Raw genomic sequence first — 14,436 nt, 5'->3', positions numbered from 1 at the left:
GGTTGTTCTGTACATTTAGCATTTTAATTATTATGTGCTGAGAGGAATTTCTTTTCTCGTCCAGTTTATTTGGTGTTCTATATGCTTCTTGTACCTTGATGGGCACCTCTTTCTTTAGGTTAGGGACATTTTGTTCTATGATTTTGCTGAAAATATTTCCTGGGTCTTTGAGCTGGATTTCATCTCCTTCTCTTATTTCTTTAGATTGTTTTTTTTTATAGTGTCCCCGATTTCACAGAATTTTTTTTTTTTTTTTTTTTTTTTTTTTTTTTTTTTGGGGCCTGGAGTTTTTTAGATTTACCTTCTTCATTGCTTCTGTTTTGACTTTCCAGACTTAAATTGTTTTCTTCATTCTCTGACGGATTTACTCATTTCTTCCTTAAGGACCTCTGACGTGGGCCCCTGTGATGGTTTGAATACTTTTGGCTCAGGGAGTGGCACTATTTGCGAGTGTAGACTTGTTGGAGTAGGTGTGTCACTGTGGGTGTGGGCTTTAAAACCGTAGTTCTAAAATGCCTGGAAGTGAGTCTTCCACTAGCAGCCTTCAGATAAAACTGTAGAGCTCTCAGCTCCTCCTGCACCATGCCTGCCTGGATGCTGCCATGCTCCTGCCTTGAGGATAATGGACTGAACCTCTGAGTCAATTAAAAGTTATTATTTATAGGACTTGCCTTGGTCATTGTGTCTGTTTGAAGCAGTAAAACCCTAACTAAGACAGTCCCCCTTTTCCCCAGAGGGTGTTGGCCACCAGCCTGAAGGGAAAAAATGAGTATGGCAGAGTGACCTCTGGAGACTTCTGCAACAAGACCAGTCTATTGTTGTTTCAGGGATAGGGTATATAAGAGCTGTGTGTGTGTGTGTGTGTGTGTGTGTGTGTGTGTGTGTACAGGTAGAAAGGTCTCATTGGTTATAGTACAGCACCTAATTGTTACTCAAATGAGAAGCCAGGGTGGGGAGTGTGTTATGTTGTGCAGCCTTGCAGAGAGTTCTGTACAAGGTCACTTTTCAGACAAGGCCAGACAACGCCAGCCTCCTGTGTTCAGGGACACTCTCCAAAGACAAGCAGAGACAGGGAAGCCCCTCTGAGAGAGGGAGTTCACATTTTGCACTGAGATCAGAAAGCCATTCAGTCATGGGGGACTGCTACCTTAATAGCAAGGTTCCCCAATACTCTATCATATTTATAAAGGTATATTAAGGTTCTTGCCTTATGCTTCAGCTATATTGCTTTCCTCAGGGCCTACTGTGGTAGGGTTGCTGGGATCTAGTGTATTTTGTCCTGGTTGTTATTGATTCTGTTTTTATACCAGAATCTAGGTATCAAGATTTGGCAAGCAATGCTAGGTACTGATATCTGGTCTTGTGTTTGTTGGGTGGGTGTTTGTTCCTTGGTTCCTATTACCCTCTTTGATTCTTAGGAGAGTGTTGTGGTTGTATACCTGGTAGGAAATGATTCTGTGATCTTGCCAGGTGTGGCCACTGTGAGTTCTGGGTTTAATGTGTTTCTAGGTATTGAGAGCTGACAGGAACGGTGATGGGAAGAGGGGTAAGAGATGAGGGGTCCACAGGAGGGAGGAAAGCAGGGTGTTCCAACAATACCTGCTTAGTCCCTTTGGAATAGAGGCAGAGAATGAGGACTGAACATAGCACTTACTCTGCTACAGAGCTAGGGATGGGACTTGGAAATTGGGTTTGGCAGATAGGAGTGAGCAGTGAAGATCTAATCTGTGATTAGCCAGCCTGCATCCCTGGCCTGCATAAAAAATTATATATATATATGTGTGTGTGTGTGTGTGTGTGTGTGTGTGTGTTCATCACCTCCAACTGTAGGCAAGAATATTTTTTTTTTGTGGGAAACTGAAAATCTCAGAAAACCTAGCATAGAAAAATGGTTAAGTTAAATGTGGATTGGCAGTACTCACTGATAGCGTATTGATGTTTAAAAGGATGAACTGAGATTTAAAAGGTTATTAATATTGATATTTAGAATCATATGCTAGCTAAGAAAAACAAGCTGAGAACGATTGTGTGTGATACCCTCTTATTGATAGTAATTGAGAAACTCATATTTTCTTATGCTTGTCAAAAGTTATTGACAAGCACTGAGAGGAGCAGAGAAGGTTGGTTTTGGTTACCTCAATGGCATGGTATTGAAGACTGGAGAGATTGGATTATATTTTTTTATATAGTTCTAGATTGATGAGTTATTGCAATGAATCTATATTTTTGTTTTAAATAAATGAAATAAACAAATAAACAAATAAATGGAAAGCAGAAGCTGTACTAAAAGTCCCAGCTTTCATTTTTATTTCATACAAATTAGTCTTCCAAGACCTCATTAGAGTTTGAGTCCTTAAAGTATGAGAATGTAGAACAGGCAGGACCATTAGGTGAATCCCCCTGTTGGGAATGTTTAATATTACACATGTGAAGCATATGGGTGATGGCTGAATAAGATGCAATGTCCTTTGTCCTGTGGCATTGCATCCCAAGAAAGAAAAATTTGATGTCTCCAATATTTGTCTTTTCAAGTTGGCAGCAGTGAGGTATGTATACTAATGAGGGCAGTTAGTTCCAGAATGGGGGGCTTTGTTCTCATGACCCTACCAACTAGGTACAAAACTCAAACGTATCAGCAGCAAGGAAAGGGAAGTCTAAGTGTGACCATCGAGAACTAAAGCTGTTTGTGTGGCCAAATAAACGTTGCCAGTCAACCAAATACCGTTGTTGAGCATATTTCGGTTATAGAAAGACTTTAAGCAGAAATACTACAGTTTTTCAGAGATGATATCAGCAATAATCATTGTTTATTTTGAGGATAGTCTGACCTTTAGTAGATAGTAGGTGTGCAAAGCACTTCAGCAGGAAACAAACTGGTTTGACATTTTTTAAGTTAACAGATGTTTGTTTGATACATCTCCGTATATTTTTTGATGTTATTTTCATGAACCAAAAACACAGTAACATTGTCATGTGATGGAAATATTTCTATTTAGGAGGGCAACATGATGTATACAAAGTGGCAAGGAAAATTCCTTAGGATGGTCCTTGTTTAATGAAAGGGTCTAGATTTTAGAGGGTAATAAGATGTTCCTAATTTAAGTATTGTTACCGTGTATATGTACATTTGTGGGTATGTATCTATGTGTGCACGTGCACATGTGCAGGTGTGTGTGTGTGTGTGTGTGTGTATGTGTGTGTGTGTATGTGTGTGTGTGTGTGTGTGTGTGTATGTATGTGATGGCCAGGACACCATTCTTCAAGGACCAAACACTTTGTTTTTTAAAACAGGTCGCTCACTGTCTCACCAGAAGCTGCCTGTCTCTGCTTTCCATGTGCTAGGATTATAAGTGTGTCATCACGTCCAGGTCTATTATGTGGGTCCTGGGGATGGAACTCAGAACCTCCTCCTTCCAGTGCAAGCCCTCTTCCCAGCCTCACTGAGAACACCACCTTGTTTTACTTCCCAGAGTAGGAATGGACAAGTGTTAGACTACTTTAATTCCTGTCTAGGAAGCACATTGCTTTTTGTTTGTTGTTTAGTTCACATGGGGCGGGGTAATTAATGCTTCTTGACATGGGTCTGAAATATGTTTATGAACAATGACCATCATAGAGAAATTATCCTGGTGGCATGAATTGAGGCTGAGGGGAAGCTGGCTTTTTTTTCAAGCTGGAATCCGACTGTTTGAAGTGGTTTGTAGGAGGTGCAATGTGGAAGGCTGCAGGCTAGTGCACGTGGACAAACAACCTCAACCATCAGGAACCAGTTCAGTGGCTAATATGGAGAAGCTGGCCCTGGGACAACAAGCTCAGATGCTATGCTGAAGTGAGAGAGACTTCTGTGGAGGGAAGAGACAAGTACTGATTTGATCCTATATGCTGAGCCAGCTCTGATTTATTCAGTCAGAGATTAAATGACCGCCTATAAAGAACACATTTGTACTCTCCAACTCAGAGAAAAGATAGAATTGACTTCTGTACACTACTTTATTTCTTCAAAGCTCTCCCCAGATGAAAGCAATTTAAATATTAGTTTTAGAAATGTCACTGCTGGGTGATTAGAAATAGACAACCACAAAGCCTTTCGAGATAAGGATGGGTTGCTTGGAGCATCTGATGTCAGGCAAACTGGCAGATTCTGAAGAGCCCTCCTGTCTGTGACCCCCTCCTACCTCAGACAACAGCTGACAATCATTACGTTCCCCCCCCCCCCCAACATCTGCTCATCACTTACATCTGACTTTGGTCCTCACCATGCTGACAAAACCTGTATCTTGCCGGTACAAATATCTTTTGGCTGTTAAGTCCGCCATTTTCCTATTATAAAAACCACTTGATATTGCTCACCGAACATCTCAAATGCTCTGGTCATTGTGGCTTCTACAAACTGGGACAGTATTTGTTGTAGAAATTTTTAATCCCAAACCAGGGTTTCTATTCTGCCTTTAACCATTTAGTTCTGGGATAAAACACACACAATTTATATTATAATTTATAATAATCCCTAATCCTCTATGTCCTCAATGCTATTAAAATCTACTTTTCTATTGATAACCCCTAGTTATTACTATGTTTCATCTGGGCTGCTCTTAGCTCTACTTGGCCAGCCCTGAGGGCCAGGTTTTCATGAGTTACCTAACCTGTGTCAGCTTCCTCCTTCATTCACTGTTTTCTCTCCCTCTTGGTTCTCTTCTGACCACAAACCTTGCCTATTTCTCTTCTGCCCAGCCATTGGCCTGTTGAGGACCTCACTGCCCCATGCTTTGGGGCTAAGTGCTCTGGTCCAAGGGGATCAGACAACAGGGTCTAGCAAGGGAGAGAGTGGGGATGGAGGGGCAAGAGACATGAAGAATGGAGACAAGACAGAGTGTGTGGTCAAGTCTCTTGTCTCATTTATTGAAGGGAAAATCCTGGGTATTTATAAGCACACGAAGGGGAAGACAGCTGAAGACACTTTACCACGTGTGTCTTGCAGCTGGGGGCATTAAACAAACAAAACAAGATATGTGAGAAAAACAAGATGTTTATCAGAGTGTGCTCAGCTGTTGTAGGCTGTTGAAAAACAAGTCTCTTGTCAGGGTATATGGCTCGAGATAGAAGAAAGAAGAGACAGTCATCCAGTACTTTCCCCAAATTGTCAGGGTTTGGCAGCAATGGATCTGTTACCCTTTAGGTAAAGTGCTATCTCTCACACTGGCTGTATCTTAACACTGAGTGTGCCTCTTCAATGCAAATGGTCCATTTTTTTTCTCCTTATTCTTAATTTTTTTAGCTGCAACTTTCAATGAGGTCCCTAAACTTCTTCATTTAACATTCTATCAGGAAAATAATAGCTTTAGGTTGGTAGAAAAACCTACCGGGATGGACTAACTGAAAGCAGGCATGACTTGTCTTTGTAGAAGATCTTGGTCCTCAGGACGGTTTTTTGACTCTTTAGGATATTTACTGACTTTGATTTTTTTAAGCCCCCTTTGAGAGAACATTTTCTGACATTGACTAATTTACTCCATGTCTCTGAAGTCTGGCATGAAAATGTCCTTCACATAGGGTAGAAGAGTCCTGTAGAACACGGAAGACTGCTCCGGGGATCTGGAGAAATGTTTTGTTAGTAATATTGAAATGATTTTGAACCTCAATGTTTCAGTGCATTTTTAAATTTGTGGAACATTTACAATAATTTTATACAGAATTCTTACTCATTCCATTAGATTCTTGCATTTTTATTTTATTTTTTTGTGGTATTAGGGATTGAACCCAGGGCCTCACAAATGCTAGATCAGTACTGTCCCACTAAGTTGTCATCTCGGCCCCCTTTAGATTCCTTAATGGTTAACATTTTGTAGAATTTGAAATCTCTCTTTTCTTTATCCATACATAGATTTATATATACGCAGATATGAAGGTGTGAATTTTTGTTATGAAAACATTTACTTTTATATTGGTAGCTTGAAATTTCCTTTGGTTGGAGGAGTGATACAACAAAAATAAATCTATGCCATGTACTGGGACTTTTAGATTTGTTTTTCCAGAGAGACCATTTGTTAACACTCCATTGCCATTAGTCCTAAATATGACATACCTCTAAGAATGAGAGCATTTTCATACATAACCTATTGGAAAGACAGTATAAGAAGTCCAGGTCATTATATAATCCAACTCTTTATCTAGGCTTCATCAGTGATCTCAAAATATTTTTTAGCCTCTTCTATTTTTTGCCTTCCTGTCCTTGATGTTTCAGAGATGCAGAGGACAATGCTATGAAGGATGCCCTTTGGTTGCAGTTTGCCAGCCTTTGCCCGATACGCTTTGTTTGGCATGAATATAATTTAAGGGGCATCATGTCCTTGCCGACTGATATTAGTAGATACACAGTGTTTGTTCTAATACTGGTGATGTTATTAACTTTGATCACTTAGCTAAGGGGTTGTGTGTGTGTGCGCTGAGTTTCTTCACGGTAAACTGCTTTCCTCTGTGATTAACCATTTAAAAGCTGGGTGGTCATGACAGCATGTGCCTATATTCAGAAATAGGCACTAAGATGCAGATGAGGGGATTGTGGGCAGACTGGGTAATAGAGTATCTGAATTGTTGAGCTCTGTGTTTAAGGAAATGCCATGCTTCAGTACGTAAAAACAGAAAGTGGTAGAAGAAGGTTCCTAGCATGAACTTACGGCATCCAGATACGTATTCATACATGTATGCCTACATACATGACAGAACACAACCACAGACACACAGTTACTGACAGATGAGAGACAGACAGACAGACATGCATACACACACACACACACACACACATACAAAGAAAGAAACACAAAGAGGTCACTCTACTCTGTCTTTTCTCCATACTCTATACTCCATACTGGAAGTCTTCTTCGGTAACAGTATAAGAAAGTCACATCTATAAAATTCAGACACTCTTCTACCCACCTGGAGAGGGGCAGCAGTGAAACTAGACAGGAATGATGTTCATGTTTACCAAGTGCTATGAGTATGATGGGGGACTTGGCACAGAACAAGTTATTGTCCCGTGAGAAACGGTCCGTCATTAATTTTACAGGTGAAGGTGAGGGATGGTCCCGAGATGGGAAAGGTTAAATGATTAACCCTAGCAGGCAAATGGCAATGCCAGCATTTAAACGGAGGATTTTGATTCTAGAGCCCATGACCTTTGAAATGTGATCTTGACTGATTTATCCCCCAAATAAGTCATCTTCCACTAGATTTTATTTTAAACATGTGTCAGATAAAGAGCAATAGAAAGTCACACACATGTGGGACGTGAAACCCTGCCAGGAAGCTTGGGATTGTAGAGCAGGTTGAAACCCAGAGTCTCACTGCTCGCACACCTAAGGCTTATGTTACTTCCCACCTCCTGCCAGATTCCTGGCCTGCAACACGTGCCATCTTCCTCACATAAAGAAATGTGGACACTATGGTCATGGAGGCCCCAGAGTTCTTCATTGTAATGAGGTACCTAGAGGCCTGGAGGGCTTAGCCAATAAGCCTCTCTTCCCAGATAGTCCTCCCTGCTAAAGGTATTTAATCTCAGGTCTACCCTGAGAAGTGAATATGCATCCATTATGCACCCATTTTTCACCATGAACAGCCAATACGCTGTTTAGAACCATGGAATCTCTCTTTCATCAAGGTCTGCCATGGAGGAGGCACGAGGAAGGCATTCCACTACAAAGTTGCAGCTGAATTCTCTCTTAGAAGACCTCTCTGTGCTCCCAGCCACAACTGTCCCCAAACCTGCCTCCTCCAAGCTAAGGACAACCACCCATGGGACAAGCTAGAACTCATCTTTTTCTCCAGCCCTTGGCTAGATGCAGTCCACAGTCCTCAGGCCCGAATTTGTTCTTGGCTCTTCCATGACTCCCAGCAGTGCCTGGATGTCCTAGAGTCAGAGACCCTATGGCCCCAGCCTCATAGTAGGCCTGGGACCCCTGAACATCTCAGACTGCCCTTTCCTGCCCCTAGTGCAGTGTCTCAGTGCTTACTTACAACCTGGCTCACCCCAGTGGTGGTGTGGGATAAGTGCAGTCAAATTCCCATGTCCTGCCTCCCCCAAGAGGCCATGCTTCACAGCGGAGTAGACACTGACCAATACATACATTAGTGATCAGAGAATGAAGCCAGGTTTAGACTTTTTTGGGGGCCCATTTACCATATCCTGCCAGCCTTTCTGATTCTCCAGACCAGCTTTGATGTCTCTGCGAGGTTTATCATCTACAGCTTGGTTCCTTAACCTTGCACCATTGCTATAGAAGAGCTATTATTATGCATGACATGTGTTTAACAGCATCTCTAGCTTTCACCCACTTCTCTCCAGTTATACCAAGGAAAGATGTCCTCAGCTGTGTCCTGAGCCAATGCCCATCAGGGGCATCCTCTCCCCGTGTTGAGGCATCACTGAATAATTGGTGTCTGTGCTTGCCGAGTTACCCAGAACCATTGGCAGCTGAGCAGCTCTGCTTTGAGTGGATGTCTTTGTGATCCTAAGGAAGTCGCAGCCACCCTGGGCCTGATTTCCTTTGTAGTTAGATGGACTTTGTTTTCTGAACTAATGCACATTCCTAGTGTGTTCTGAACTAAGAGAGCAATTCAAGAGTTTTAGCGCCTTCCTCCAGCTGTCTGGAAAGCCCTTTGGGCACTACACTAAAACAAGACTCACAAATGCATTGTGGGAAGAGCCAGGCAGAGAGCAGGCAGGGAATTGGCTTATGAAAGACATCAAACTATAGAGAGATTTGCAGAAAGCTGAAACACAGCCTGATTAGAAGCATCTGAGTCACACTTTAAAATACACATGAGTCTGGGTCACATGTGGCCTACGGATGGTGGCTTACAAGTTTTGAAGTAAAAAATGATGCCTAAGATCTATTTCAGCTGCAGAATGCCTTCTTCCTGTGAGCTCAAGTATTCCTTGGTGCTTTCTCCTAAAAAAGCCTCGTCAGTGTTTAGGTACCTCATGTGGAAAGATCTTAAATGTTAATACACGAATAATTCTAGCAATGACATTAAACCATGATGTCAGGTGTATTTTGCTTTGATCAGACAAATAGTTCTTGTTGTGGTCACAGGAGTCCAAAGAGCATGTTCTTAGTACCTAGATGAGAATTATAGACATATGTTTAGTTCATACCTCTCATTACAAAGCTTTTTTGTTCCACAGCAGATGGAGACCATTACAGAGATCCACTCTAGCCAAAGTGCAGAGAACAGTGATTGTGGGGTGCCCATTCCCAACTGATACATCTACAGTTAAACTCTTGAATCCAGGACTAGGGAACGTCCAAAGAGGTGATGGAGAGGCTGGTAAGAGCCATCAAACCAGGAACTTTGTTGGGAGCTTATCTCTTCTAGCTATGACAACGAAGCCACACCCATGGAATATGAGCAACAGGCTGCCAAAATGAGACCTGAGCAAGTACAATAACAGTTGACATTCCAATGTAGGTGGGGTGGGAAATCTCACACCTACATGAAGATCTACCAGTAATTTTCAATTGCGGAGAAAGGAAGAATGACTGGTTACCAGGGAGGAGCCCCTTGATTGGTTCCCTAATACCAACTATGAGTCCAAGAGAGATTTACATGCAGGCAACACTGAATGGATTCATTAGATCATAGTTAAATGTTTGTTTGTTGAAGGGTGTGTGCCACAATGGTAGTTAAAGAGGAATCTGCTAACTTGGAGGGGTCTTGAGAGGAGTAGGAGAGAAGAAAGGGAGAAATGATATAATTATATTTTAATTAATTCTTAAAAAGAACTGTGAGTAAAATCACGTGGTACCTGTGTGTATCCAGTTTTCCCAGCAATTGAAATTTATTTGGTGCTCCTCCTTTACCTCTTTATCTGTGTCGTTTGATGCTTATAGCTAAATACCAGGGAAATAATCATGGCACACCCAAATCAGCTCCTTTCAATTTCATGAACATAGTTTTATTTTTGCCACGAGCCAGGTAGTGTCCTGTTCACATCTGGTGAAAAGGGACAAGAGAAGAGAGACTGTAACACCCTGTGCACAAGTCTTCAGATCGACTCCTGACTGTGTCAAGATGGAAACATAAGAGTTAACTTCAGAAAGCACTTACAATCTGATATGGCAAATTTCTCTCTGTTAAAAAAAAAAAAAAAAGGACAATATCCCGAGGCAAGCAATTATCTGCTGAAATGAAAACAGAAAGACAAGCCACAGGATAACAGCAGAAACCTCAAAGAACAGAGAAATTTATCAGTGGTAATTTTAAAATAAAACACAGAAAATTAATCTGAAGCTCCTCTAAGAGTGTTTTTCAATTTATTTGTCTCTTTGGTAAATATTCAGCCAGTCTCAGTGGTGGGCAATTTCACTAGTGATGCAGAAAACAAGGACCCCCATCTTTTGCTCTACAATTATCAGGGAAATTGAGAGAGACCCAGAGTGGCAGCCCAATGTGTTTACTCTGAGGCACATTGACACTCAGTGACCATCCTTTCTAAGCACTCAAACCCTAAGATGACGAAGGCAATAAAGTGATGACTAATCGTAGGTAATTGCCATAAATTGGAGTTGCACACCTGTGTAGCCAGAATAATTACTCTGGGGACTTTATTGCTATCAATTTTGTATCTGAGAGAGGATGCCCATGAGGCTAATTTTTCCTGTATAAGAACAGTGCCCGGTAACTGGGATTAGTGACTACTGATAGTTGTGGGGTAAGGGCCAGAGAAATTGGAGTATGCTGTTCCGTTCAGAAATTCATTGAACTTTAGCAGATCTCTTAGAGATCGTCTGTGTCAATGTCCTGTTCATCTTGATCTTCTGTTTCCTTCCTGGGATTCTCTGTGCTTCTTTTGGATGCTTCTCATTGAAGACTAGTTGCCTCTTAGACTGATTCACACTTGGAGTTCGCATCCAGTTGGCTGCTGATACCTATCTGACATTCATGATGCTAAGACCGACAGATGTCCTGGACCCTTCCACTGTGGGCTATCTGACTGGATCATTATCTGGCACTGGAAGGAATGAACCTGGAGAGGCATCTGAAGCCTGTCAGTCTTTCTGTGAGATGCTGCATCTGAAATGAACTATCATTTACCAAATAGCTTGAGCAGTTTTAAAATATGAATGTTACCAGGCTCTTGCTCTGGGCCCTCCCCACCATCTTTGTCATTGTGATCTTCATTGAAAGAGTTCAGATGAGGCAGAGTGTAATGTAGAAGATAGGCATGATGGATTTAAAACACTACACAATGTGCACAAATGTGTGTGTGTGTATGTATGTGTGTATGTGTGTGTGTATGTATGTGTGTATGTGTGTGTGTGGTGGGGGTGGGGCAGTGGTCAGAGGGACCAGTGTGGTCAACTAGGCTTTATATAACTTTTTTCTAAAGTGTCTGAAACAGACAGCTTTCTTGAGGGATGTCTTTCTGTCTAAGTGATTGACAGGCTTATTTAGATCAATTCTTTAGGGAGGGGACAATGTTATATTGTTGTTTTTTTTACAGGAAGCTGCTTCCTAGCTCATAATCTTGTTTTTTGATTTGTTTTTATTTTTGTTTATTTTTTTTCCTGGAGGTTTACCAAACTCATATCTCCAGTCAGGTCCAGAGATTCAACTCAGATTCCTACTTTGGACCAGTAATGAAAATTCTGCAGATTTAGTTCCTGGTTTTATACACTTCTGATTATGAGGAGAGATCGTCCCTGATGTCCTAACCTGCTAATAACCGAGCAGCTGCCAAAGTACACACACACACACACACACACACACACACACACACACACACACACACACCAGCATTAAACCCAAGTATCGTGTCTAGATTGACACTTAGCTGTCATGTGTGTACAAATGTGGCCTGATCATGCTTCACAAACACCTGCAACTAGACTCCATGTTGACAAAATACAAGCTCACTCACTGAAACAAAAACCACGTTCCGCATTTGTCCCCCTCACTTGTCTCTTCTTATTATTCCCAATATTTTATTAATGAAGCAGGTGTTAGGCAGGTAGTATAAGGACACTGGCTGAAAAAAGTCCCAGAGATGAAAACTGTTTCCTAGCAGGGCTCTTTCCATTTCAGTTCCAAAACCACAGGCACCACTTGCCGGCACCTAACAAGGAAAGATGCACGGGAACAAATGTGAAAGTCTCCTCATTAGTAATGGAATTAGTGGCATAGGTTTGATGCCTTGTATTGTTTGTGGTCTTCCTGCCCTTTAATATGATAAAGTAATACGACAGATGGACTCATACTTTTGGTTATTTGTTAGAATAGGAAAAAAACCCAAAACACCCAAACTCAAAGTAGACGACCCAAGCAGCACCCCACCCCCCAACTCCCCAGCAAAACATGTAACCTGGTATTTAATTAGTCAAGTAACTTGAAGAGATTGCATCACCAGGGGCTGACCTTTTTAAAATTTGAAGGTCTCTTCCTACAGTGGCTTTGGTGGTGGCTCTCACTGGGTTACTTTATATTTAGCGCAGCAATTGTCTTTTCTTCTTTTTTTCCCTTTTAAATCGTATGAGATTTGGGCTGACTCAAGCTGCTGCCTCCTTTTGCAGGCTGGTTCCATTGAGACCACAAACCCTTACGCAGAAGTGAAAGATCTGTCAGAGTTCAGCTCATTATATTTGCTTACAGGGTCAGCCTCACCCTTGGAATAAAGCTGGAAGCCACCGATGATATGACCCAGGAACAAAAAGAAAGCTCCCTCAGCTAAAGTCAGCAAGAACACAGACTGGTGTGACTTAGTCCTGTTAAAAATTACACGGTGGTTTGGGGAGGTGGTTCTGTGGGCAAAGTGCTTGTTGTGCAAAAGTGAAGACTTTAGTTCACGGTCCCACAATGCGTGTGGAAGCCAGAGACATAACATGAATATATATAACCTCAGCTCTTCCATGGGGACATGGAAGGAGGGTTCAGGAGAGTCTCCAGATGCTCAAAGGCCAGGTAGCCTGCTGCAGGGAGAGCCTGGAGGTGGAGAGTATAGGGAGAGAGGGCTGGAACTGAAAGAACAAAGAGACCTGTCTCAAATAAATTGGAAAGGGGGCTGGAGAGATGGCTCAGTGGTTAAGAGCACTGGGTGCTTTTCCAGAGGTCCTGAGTTCAATTCTCAGCAACCACATGGTGGCTCACGACCATCCATAATGGGTTTTGATGTCCTCTTCTGTGTGTCTGAAGACAGTGACAGTATACTTACATATATAAAAGAAATAAATCATTTAAAAATAAAAAAAATAAATTGGAAAGGAAAGGATCGAGACACTGGAGGTTACCCTCTGACTTCTGACTTCTCCACACGCTGTGGCACATGGATGCTCACATTCACACACACACACACACACACACTGAACAACTCTGAAATTTAGTTTCTTCACCTTAAAGAGGAACTAAATCTTTAATTTCAGGATCATTTGGATCCTAAAACTTAGTGTTTAAGATCATTTCTCACACTTCACAAGAACTTTGTGTAGGATAGGTGATTAATGAAGTCTAATGATAGAAGCCATGTAAGTACCGTGACTACTGATGTGTGGTCAGCCTTAGACAGGTCCAGCTCTGAAGTCTTCTGGAATTATCTCTCAGTGAGTCTCAGTCTCAGTGATCTTTTACTGATCCTTGTGAATTCACTGATGTATTCTTTCAACTCAGTGGCAGCATATAGAACCCAGGTATAATATTACCACCCAGAGGGGCAGGGCAGATCAATGCTTGCCACTGTGATAATACTTCAGGAAGTAGTAAGAAAGATAGGGGCTTCAGGGGTCTCCAGAGGCAGCCTTTGATGTGGGACGGTTAGAAGGAGGTTGGGATCTACCTCTTGTAATAGACTGAAGTCAGGAGAAGCCCAGAGAACATTCCTGGGACTGTAGAGACCTGTGTGAGGGCAAAGTGGGAGCTGTACAGAGGCAGAGTTTTGCATTCCTTCTTGAAGAATTCCCCTTATCTCTTAGGGATCTTGAGAGAGGTAAAGAGTCAGTGCCCTTGACTTTACTGCAGAAAAAAAATTTCAGGATGAGCCAGTATGAAGCAGAGTGAGACCTATTAAGAGACATTTAAGAATGGATGTTCACCATGAGAGCAGTGATGGTTAGCTTAATTGTCAATGTGTCACAATCTAGAACTACCAGAGAAGAAAGTCTGTAGGATTAATGGGGTCCTGCATCTGCTCCGCCACAGGGCTCAGCTACTTGGGGAGGCAGGGTGAGGGGGGTTTGACCATGCTTACCCCACTCTGTTGCTGAGTGGGTGTTGGGCTATGGGGAAGCCTCGGGACACCACTCCAGGGTTGGGGAAGTATAGTCTGAGGTACTGGGGACAAGCAGAGCTGGCTTGGGTGTGTGTAGGGCTCCTCAGGCCTGCAGGAAGGTTGGGGCTGTCTGGTTCTCAGGCTCTTGGGCACCCAGGTGCTGCTGGAAGCCACGAAAGAGT

At 42.2% G+C, this 14,436-nt stretch overlaps 1 long non-coding RNA gene across 26 annotated transcripts in view; it reads left to right on the top strand.

The window, feature by feature from the left end:
* LOC143435157 (uncharacterized) overlaps positions 1–14,436 on the top strand; it is a 156,010-nt gene that overhangs the window by 112,572 nt on the left and 29,002 nt on the right. For 2 of the 26 annotated variants that reach the window (XR_013105193.1, XR_013105191.1), the window contains one exon: positions 9,182–10,264. The exons of 22 other annotated variants lie outside the window; for them this stretch is intronic. This is a non-coding gene — a long non-coding RNA (uncharacterized LOC143435157). Of the gene's footprint in view, positions 1–9,181; positions 10,265–14,436 lie in introns of those variants that run through there. 2 more of the 26 variants (XR_013105177.1, XR_013105176.1) reach the window with 2 other exon arrangements.

This window comes from Arvicanthis niloticus, chromosome 20, assembly GCF_011762505.2.
Source record: "Arvicanthis niloticus isolate mArvNil1 chromosome 20, mArvNil1.pat.X, whole genome shotgun sequence".
In the NCBI taxonomy this organism is placed as follows: domain Eukaryota; kingdom Metazoa; phylum Chordata; class Mammalia; order Rodentia; family Muridae; genus Arvicanthis; species Arvicanthis niloticus.
Note: the sequence above shows the minus strand (reverse complement) of the source record. Positions and strands in the feature narration are given on the sequence as shown.